This window comes from Chrysochloris asiatica, unplaced genomic scaffold (genome assembly GCF_000296735.1).
Source record: "Chrysochloris asiatica unplaced genomic scaffold, ChrAsi1.0 scaffold00002, whole genome shotgun sequence".
Taxonomy (NCBI): Eukaryota; Metazoa; Chordata; class Mammalia; order Afrosoricida; family Chrysochloridae; genus Chrysochloris; species Chrysochloris asiatica.
Genome location: NW_006408520.1, coordinates 898,388 through 906,896, shown reverse-complemented (window position 1 = coordinate 906,896; position 8,509 = coordinate 898,388). Strand labels below are relative to the sequence as shown.

The 8,509-nt window shown below is 34.5% G+C and overlaps 1 pseudogene; it reads left to right on the top strand.

Annotated features, from left to right (window-relative positions):
* Positions 1–316: 316 nt before the first annotated feature.
* Positions 317–6,322, top strand: LOC102828953 (annotated as a pseudogene).
* The last annotated feature ends 2,187 nt before the right edge of the window (positions 6,323–8,509 follow it).

Sequence of the window (8,509 nt, the reverse complement as noted above, 5' to 3'; positions counted from 1 at the left end):
GAGAAGGAACTTTGTAAATAGTTTTGAATTAAATATTAAATCATTACATATTACCTAAAACTGCACCTCACCTTCATCTTTAGTTTCTCTCTTTCCATATATACAAATCCAGATGGTCACAATGTTCTATACATCAAAAGTTTAAAATAATGGTAAACAATGCTAGTTTATTAAAAATTTTATATTATCAAATCTTAAAAATAACTTACAGGAATATTGAGGTCCTTATGTCAATGCAACTAAATTTGTCAGTATTGTATGAGGGTAAGTCAAACTTATCTGCACTCCAATTATATTAAAGTACCCATCTACATCCATGGCTGATCACAAAACTGAGTGTGCACCTGAAATGTTTTTGTCAAATAGAAGCATGACTGTGGATTATGGGACAAGTCATTTACGAATCAGCCATGGCTCTGCCTATGAAGTAATCCACTACAGATTTAGGCTGCAAAATATCTGTGCAAGGTGAATACTGAAACAGTTCCTGGAAGAGCATAAACAGAAGTGTTTGGACATCTGCAAACAAAAATTGAACTGATACTTAAAGGAAGGTAAAAGTTTCTTTAAAAAACAAAAACAAGAGAAAACGTTACTAGTGAGAAGACATAGATTCATCACTACAAGCCTGAGCGTGAACAACAGAGTATGAAATGGAAACATCCTCAATTGCTTATCAAGAAAAAGTTCAAAGGACAACCATCAGATGGAAAATTGATGTGCATAGTTTTTTGTGACTTTTAAGGGCTAGTATTGGAGCACTGTCAAAAAAAAAAATGGTTCAGCAATCAACAGTGCTTGTTACAGTGCATTGCTCACTGAAGAGCTGAAGTCTAAACGTCACATTAAAGGCACAGGACTGCTCTCCAAGAGCCTTGTGATCTTTCATGATAATACACATCTGAATACTTCTGCCCACACTGTTGACACTCTGAAAAAACTTCCTTTTGAAGTGCTAAAGCATTCTCCCTATATTCCTGATCATGCTCCATGGAAATTTTACCTGCTTGTTCCCCTGATAGCAGCCCTTTGAGGATGAAGATTCAACTCTGTTGAAGAAGTGAAGACATCAGTGCATTTGTGGCTCACTGCTCAGCCTAAAACATTTTTAAATAAGGGAATACAACAGTTTGTTGACAGATGGATAAAATGTATTGAAAAACTAGGAAATTGTGTTGAAAAATGATGTATTTGTTTTTCAAAAAGTTGATAAAAATAAATTCTAAAGCCACAGTGAGGATACTTTTTGACTCACCCTCATACTTTAAATGATAAGTCTAAGTCTATTTTGCTGAATTATAATGCTTTCTTTTCTATAAGATTTTTTTTTTTTCTCTTTGTTGAGTGGAATGACTGAATACATATGTATCTCTTAATTCAGACCTCTTAGCTTAGGCCACTGTAATCAATCAACTGCCATACAGGTCCCTAAGTGTTTCTTTTTCTTGCATCAGTGAGTAAGTACTTAAATTTCCTATTAGAAATCATTGGGGGTACAAAAACTAGCAAGTATTTTAGCAATGTCAGGATATTACATGAATAGCAATTTAATATTTTAAAATGTAGAATAATGATAGGCTAGTTATCCAAAAAGTTACTTTTCATGATGCAAAACTTGGAAATTTGAAATTGGAAATGGAGAATAACTTTAAACAGCATTCCTATTTTTCTTGCCCCCAGGAAAAAAAAGAGCTCAGTCCTATTTTAAATTAATTCTGAAATACAATTTCTCAAGAGAATTATTCAAGTTTGACTTCCTTAAAACTTCTCAACTCTGGCAGTTATATTTTCTTAATCATAATTGGACATACATCTTTTCACACCAGATGTTTTAATACATTAGCTCAAATCTTTAACTGACAGAGCCTTTACACGAACACAAATACTATGTGGTCACAGCGAAGTTGAATGATAAATAAGATTCTCATGATAATTACTTCTCCTCAAGCCAACCAGTAAGGCAACTGTATAGTGTTGGTAAGTCAGGGTCTTGGAGTAGATAGGCAGGTAAATTGTTGTTTTTGTTGTTAAGTGTTGTTGAGTAGGTTCTGACCCATAGAGACCCTGTATAGCCTTTCTGATGAACGGCTGGTGAGTTGGTAAATGAAAATTATAGGAATTTTGTCAGTGGTCTTAATCTGTAGCTGGATAATACCTCATGCTTTGAATGTAAATTTAGGAGGTCGTGGTTATCAGAAGGACTCTATCACATTAGAATATTTTCGGAGTATAGACATAATAAAATTTTTCTAAAACAGTTTATTCTTGTTATGTAAACAATAATCATACAATTCCCTGCAAGCACAATCCTTATGCAAGCCTACATTTAATACTGTTCCCCTTATTTAAAATATATTTATATACTTTAGTAACCTTGTTGTTGATGGTCTAACATGCCATTGAGTTGGTTCCGACTCATATCAACCCTGTATAAGCTTTCCAAAGAGCAGGTTTGAACTATTGATATCATGGTTAGCAGTCAAGTGCTTATCTCACAGCACAACACCAGGATTCCACTTTCTTCAAATAGCATATGAAAGGAATAGATTATGTTGATAATTTAAAAAGCGTAAAAAAGAAATAAATTACTTACAATTTTACCAAAATATATTAAAATAATCAATAGCTTAATGTATTTTAAGCCATTCTTTTTTTATTTTTAGCTAAAACATTGCTGCCTCTGAAAAGTGTGTATGCACCAAAATAAATACTGTTTTTGTTCTTGTTAAGTGCCATTGAGTCAATTCTAACTCATAGAGACCATGCGTATAGGACTTCTTTTTATGAGTCCTCAGAATTAATCCACAAATAATTATTGAACCAAGTAGACCGTTGCTAACTTTAAAAGGGTAGAGGGGAGAGCTTTTAGAGAACTTAATTCATGATTTTTGATCGCATGAATCCACTTAAGTTTTCATTTTTTGAAAAAGTTTTCTGGAAAATGAAGATTTCAACAAGGACAATAAAACTTAACAATTTGACATCATATTGGTGAAAACAGGAAACCTTGTTCATAACCTTATACCTTATATTCAGGCAAATTAGGAAATGACAGATAAAGTAATTATATAAATATTATTAACCTGTAGCTAGATGATACCCCATACTTCGAATCTAAATTTAGGAGGTAGTGGCTACTATAAAGTCCTCCCTGATACAGGGCTTTCTACAGAGTACCCTACAGAATAGGAGTTAGTCAGGATATCAATATAGTTTATATACTTAAGGTTAAGAAACAATTGATTAAACAATGTCAGGTAGAAATATTTTTCATTTATTTTAGTGAAGTTTTCAAGACTTTTAATAGGTAAGTGTGCATTGTGAATTTATAACAGGGAGATGTAATACACAGAACTTTACAAAATCTTTCATTAAAGCTATGTAGAAACTCTATTAAAATATTTTGCAAGATTAATATTTCATGTAGCTAGCTTTGAGAAACTGTACTTCTGAGGGATGAGTATACTGTTTCTTTCAAATTTATAAGATAAAACAATTTGTTGTCATATCTTAAGACAATAATCTTGAATGTTAATAGAAATATAGGAACAAGGATGATCATGGCACTACGGTTAACAATATCAAAAATAGACAACCTGAAAGCCTAACAATAAAAAAGTTAAAGAAAACAAATAAGCATGCAATGCTATGTCAGATAGCCCTTATTATTTAAGTTGCAATAAAAGAACTTGCCACAATTCATGCTTACATTACGATTCTATAATTTATAAATAAAGCATATTCACTAATGTAGCAAATGTTTTAAGCATTTAATATGTGTTAGATACTGTTCAAATTGCTGTTGAATATGATGTTAACAGTGAGTGCATATGAATGACGAGTATGTGATTCTCTTCTGTTGTTTCATTTTATAAAATATTCTTAGTTTTCTCATTTTAAATGGCATTCATATTTCTTTTTAGGACTTCATTAGGGTTGTGCTTCTAATAGCCTGAGAAAGTAGATTTGTTAGAATTGGCTTTATAATTTTAGATTCATAAAAAGACAGACATTTTTGTTTAAAAGTATTTTCATTATCAAATTTTAATTTTATGGTTATAATACTAAAATAGTCCCCAAAGTAGAAACTGATATATATTGTTTTTACTCTTTAAATCAAACACTGTCTGTTCTGGGTCTGCAATATAAATTTATTGTGATGCTACAGAAAATATATGACTAAGCTGATTGTTTCCCCTACAGCTCATGTCTGTAAAGCTAAAGGAAGAGCCAGAAATTCATATTTGACATTTCCCTCCAGCTTTATTAAATGTTATTTTTCTTTTATTTTGAATGCTTAACATTTTCTTTCTCGGACTCATTCTTAACTGTTGCCTTGCATTCCATATCAATGAAACAAGCAACTTTCATGGAAATTAGCACTGCCAATGCTAACTTTCAAGAAATTGAAACAATATATTGTGGTGCTCTAGGATAAGCACTAGACTGCAGTTTCTTTGAACCATAAGGTCAGGAGTTCAAACTCAACAGCTACTCCTTGGAAACCCTCTACAAGGTCACTATGAGCAGGAACTGACTGAAAGGCACTTACCAACAGCAACATTTTTCTTTACATTGGTTAAAATACATAAAGTATTCAAATCCAGGTTTCTAGATGGTGCAAATGATCTTTACATGCCTATTGGCATTAAGATTGACAATTTGACACAATCATTATTAGAGGTGGAAGAAAGGCCTGATGTTCTACTTCCATAAAAATTACAGCTATGAAAACCCTATGAAGCAATCCTAATCTATAACACATGAATTGCCATGAGTAATAATTGACTCAATGGCAATGAATTTGTTTCTGTGTTTGTGTTTATTTTGTTTTATTAAAATTCACCTTCTCTAGGTGGCCCTGTAGAATCAGCATTGGACTGTTAAGCACAAGGTCAGAGGTTCAAACCCAGCAGCTTCTTCTTAGAAACACTATATGAGTCAGAACCATCTCGACGACATTTAACAAAATAAGCACTAAACTACTAACTGTAGGGTTGGAGGTTCAAACCCACCACTCACTCCTTGGAAACACTATACAAAGTCTCTTTGTTGAGAACTGACTTGACAGAACTTTAGCAACAACAACAAAAAGTTAGTCAGTAGATATAGTACCTACTCAAAGTTAAGCTGAAAACAAGTCCATGAGAGCCAAAATATAACCTTGAACACATCCCACCTGAACTTAGAGATCATCTAAAGAACAAATTTGATGCATTCCAACACTAAAAACTGAAAAACAGGAGAAATATGGGATGACATCAAATACATCATAGAGGAAGAAAGCAAAAGTTCATTAAGAAGACAAGAAAGAAGGAAAAGACCAAAATGGATGCCAGAAGAGATGCTGAAACATGCTCTCCAGTCTAGAGATGCTAAAACAAATGGAAGAAGTGAGGAGGTACAAGAGCTAAACAGAAAATGTCAAAGGTCAGCTCAAGAATACAAAGTCAAATGTTATAATGAAATGTGCAAAGACCTGAAGTTAAAAACCAAAAGGGAAAAACATGCTCAGCATTTGTCAAGTAAGGGGATCTGAAGAAAAAAATTCAAGACTTGACTTGAAATATTGAAGAATTTTATAGGCAAAATATTAAATGATACAGAAAGCATCAAACGAAGATAGAAAGACTGCACAGTCATCATGTCAAAAGAAATGGTCAATCTTCAACCATTTTAGGAGGTAGCATATAATCAAGAACCAGTGATATTAAAGGAAGAAGTCCAAGGTATATTAAAATGTTCATACAAACTCTGTAAGATTATTTAAGGTGGGGTTGGCATCCTTCACCAACACTGGTATTATCAAGAAAAAGACTACAACATACTAGTCATGAATATTCTCAGACCTAGCCTCTAAGACCTCTTTCATTTCTGTTCAAGAAGGTTCATAATGAAAACTGTACTTAAGCTGACCAGGTGACTAGTAGAATTGAATATGCACATACAAAGAATTTTATGCACTGAAACATTAAACCACATAACTTCCTAATGAGTATTGGGAGTTACTGTAATAAGTGTTTATAATCTCCAATGGGGAAGAGGAAAAGAAGCATGACTGTTAGTACTTCTCATTACCCATCTTTCTCAGGATTAAACCTGTTATGCCTTATTGATTTCAGCTTGGCCAAAAAGGGCAGAAATAACAGGACAAGATACACCATACAGAGAAGCTACAAATCTCACTGATACTGTCTTATATGTACATCCTGGTATTGAACAGAGTTGTCAAGATGATATGGAATCATTAGGGCATGTTTTGATGTATTTTCATAGAACCAGTCTGCTATGGTAAGGACTAAAGGTTGCAACAAAGAAATAAAATTATGAAAATGCTGGTGAAAAGAAGTCCACTCCTGTTGACGTTTTGTGTAAAGGTTTCCTGCAGAATTTGCCACGTACTTAAGCTATTGTAGTGGGCTTTGCTTTGAGGAATCCCTGAATTACATGTAACTGAGGCAGCTATTCTGTATTGTTTTAAATACTCTGAACCACCAACAGGACTGCACATTTTGTTGGACAATGTTAAAGCAGCATAACAGGAAGCCTTTTCCAGTGAGCAAGGTCAGCAGGCCCAAACCCCACAGGAAAGCAAATTGGTCAAACCAACAATAACATGTAAGTTTTCTAAGCATGAATTGAAGACAAAAGAAGCAAAGCAGGTGATCAGAAATCTAGGGATTTTAGATCATATGTTCACTAGCCAATGGTTGTGGACAATCATTCACTTGGTGTAAAGAACTTAATTTCAGTACAAACTGGTTCTGGGCAGCACAGTTTGATGCTGTATACTTAGTTGTAGTCCCTGTAATTGTGAACATTAATTGATATAGTGAAGCACAATGTCCACTTTGTTACTGCATTTTTTCAAGTGGAAAAGTTAACTATAAATGGTTGACACACGAATTGGTGGAGAAATTGTGCATATGCAAATTATTTTTGTTGTTGTTGTTAAAATGTTTTATTTCAGGCTATATTTCTTTGAGATGTCATTTCAGAAGAACAGCCAGAACAGTCTTCAGCCCAAGTAGTGATGGTTGTAGATGCTCACAACTGTGCATCTTGAGGAGTTTTCATCCCAGATGCTTGCAAGTTGTTTGATTAAAACATTCTCCAAATGGTTGGCTTATTGTTTGCTAGTCAGTTGGTATGTTGCAACCAAAGTTTCAAGTGTTAAGCACATGAAAACAGACTCTGCCTGAATTGGCATTGTTCTTAAGTGCCATCCAGTTGATTCCAACCTATAGTGATGCTGTAATAGGGTTTTCAAAACCTTGCAGTTTAAAGGGCTTTATAGTCTGGCACGTTAACCCATAGCACCACACCAGGACACCTGTGCTAGAATAACACCATCTAAAGTGAAGACTTAAGAAAAACTTAGTGATTACTAGGCCATCTTTCTGGTGTGGTATTGTGGGTTAATGTGCTAGACAGCAAGTTGCTTTAAACTATGAGGTCAATGGTTCAAGCTCACCAGCTGCTTGTCAGAAACCCTATATAGGGTTGCTATGGGTCGGATCTGATTGGGCAGCACTTAACAACAACAAAAGCAGGTTATCTTTAGGACTTTGTGTTAGCTCTATAATGTTCTTAGTATTAAAGAAAAGATATATATTGGTCACAGAAAATTAATAGCATCTTACAACTGAACATGTATGTATGTTGCTTATATTAATATAATCACTGTAAATATCTACATGATCTGGGATTGTTTTTATTTTGAAATGGATGTTTTTGTATTTACAATTTCCTTAAGAAAATGAGATTTTTTTTCTTACACGACAAAATTATGCCTTGCTACCTCACTATGAGTCCTGGTGTGGCACTGTGAGTTAATGCCTGACTAAGGTATGACTGACCCAAGCCATGGTATTTTCAATAACCTCATATGCATGTGAAACTTGGACAGTAAGTAAATAAGGAAGACCATAGAAGAATTTATGCGTTTGAGTTATGGTGTTGGAGGAGAATATTGAAAGTGCCTTGAGCTGCCAAAAGAATAAGCATAGGAAAAAGTGCAGCCAGAGTGCTCCTTGGAGGCCAGGATGGCCAAACTTCGTCTCTTATGCTTCAGACATATTGTCAGGAGGGACCAGTCAATGGAGAAAGATAGTATGTTTGGTAAGGTGGAGGGTCAGAGAAAAAGAGGAAGACCCCCAACGAGATGGATTGGCCAATTGGCAGCACTGATGGACTCAAGTGTGGCAACAGTAGTGAGGTTGGCTCAGGATCGGACAGTATTTCATTCTGCTACACATAAGGTACCTACTCAATGGCACCTAGCAACAACAAAAATCCAGTGGAGTCCTGGTTCAGCATTGTGGACCAAAATTTCAATTTAAACCACAAGTTTGGCGGTTCAAACTCACTACCTGATACTTGGAAACCCTATACAAGGTCACTATGAGTTGAAACCAAATCCAAGGCATATAACAACAGCAACAATAATCCCATAATACTGCAGAAATTTTAATGAGTATGACCTTTTGGGGTAGACAGCTTCTTTGTT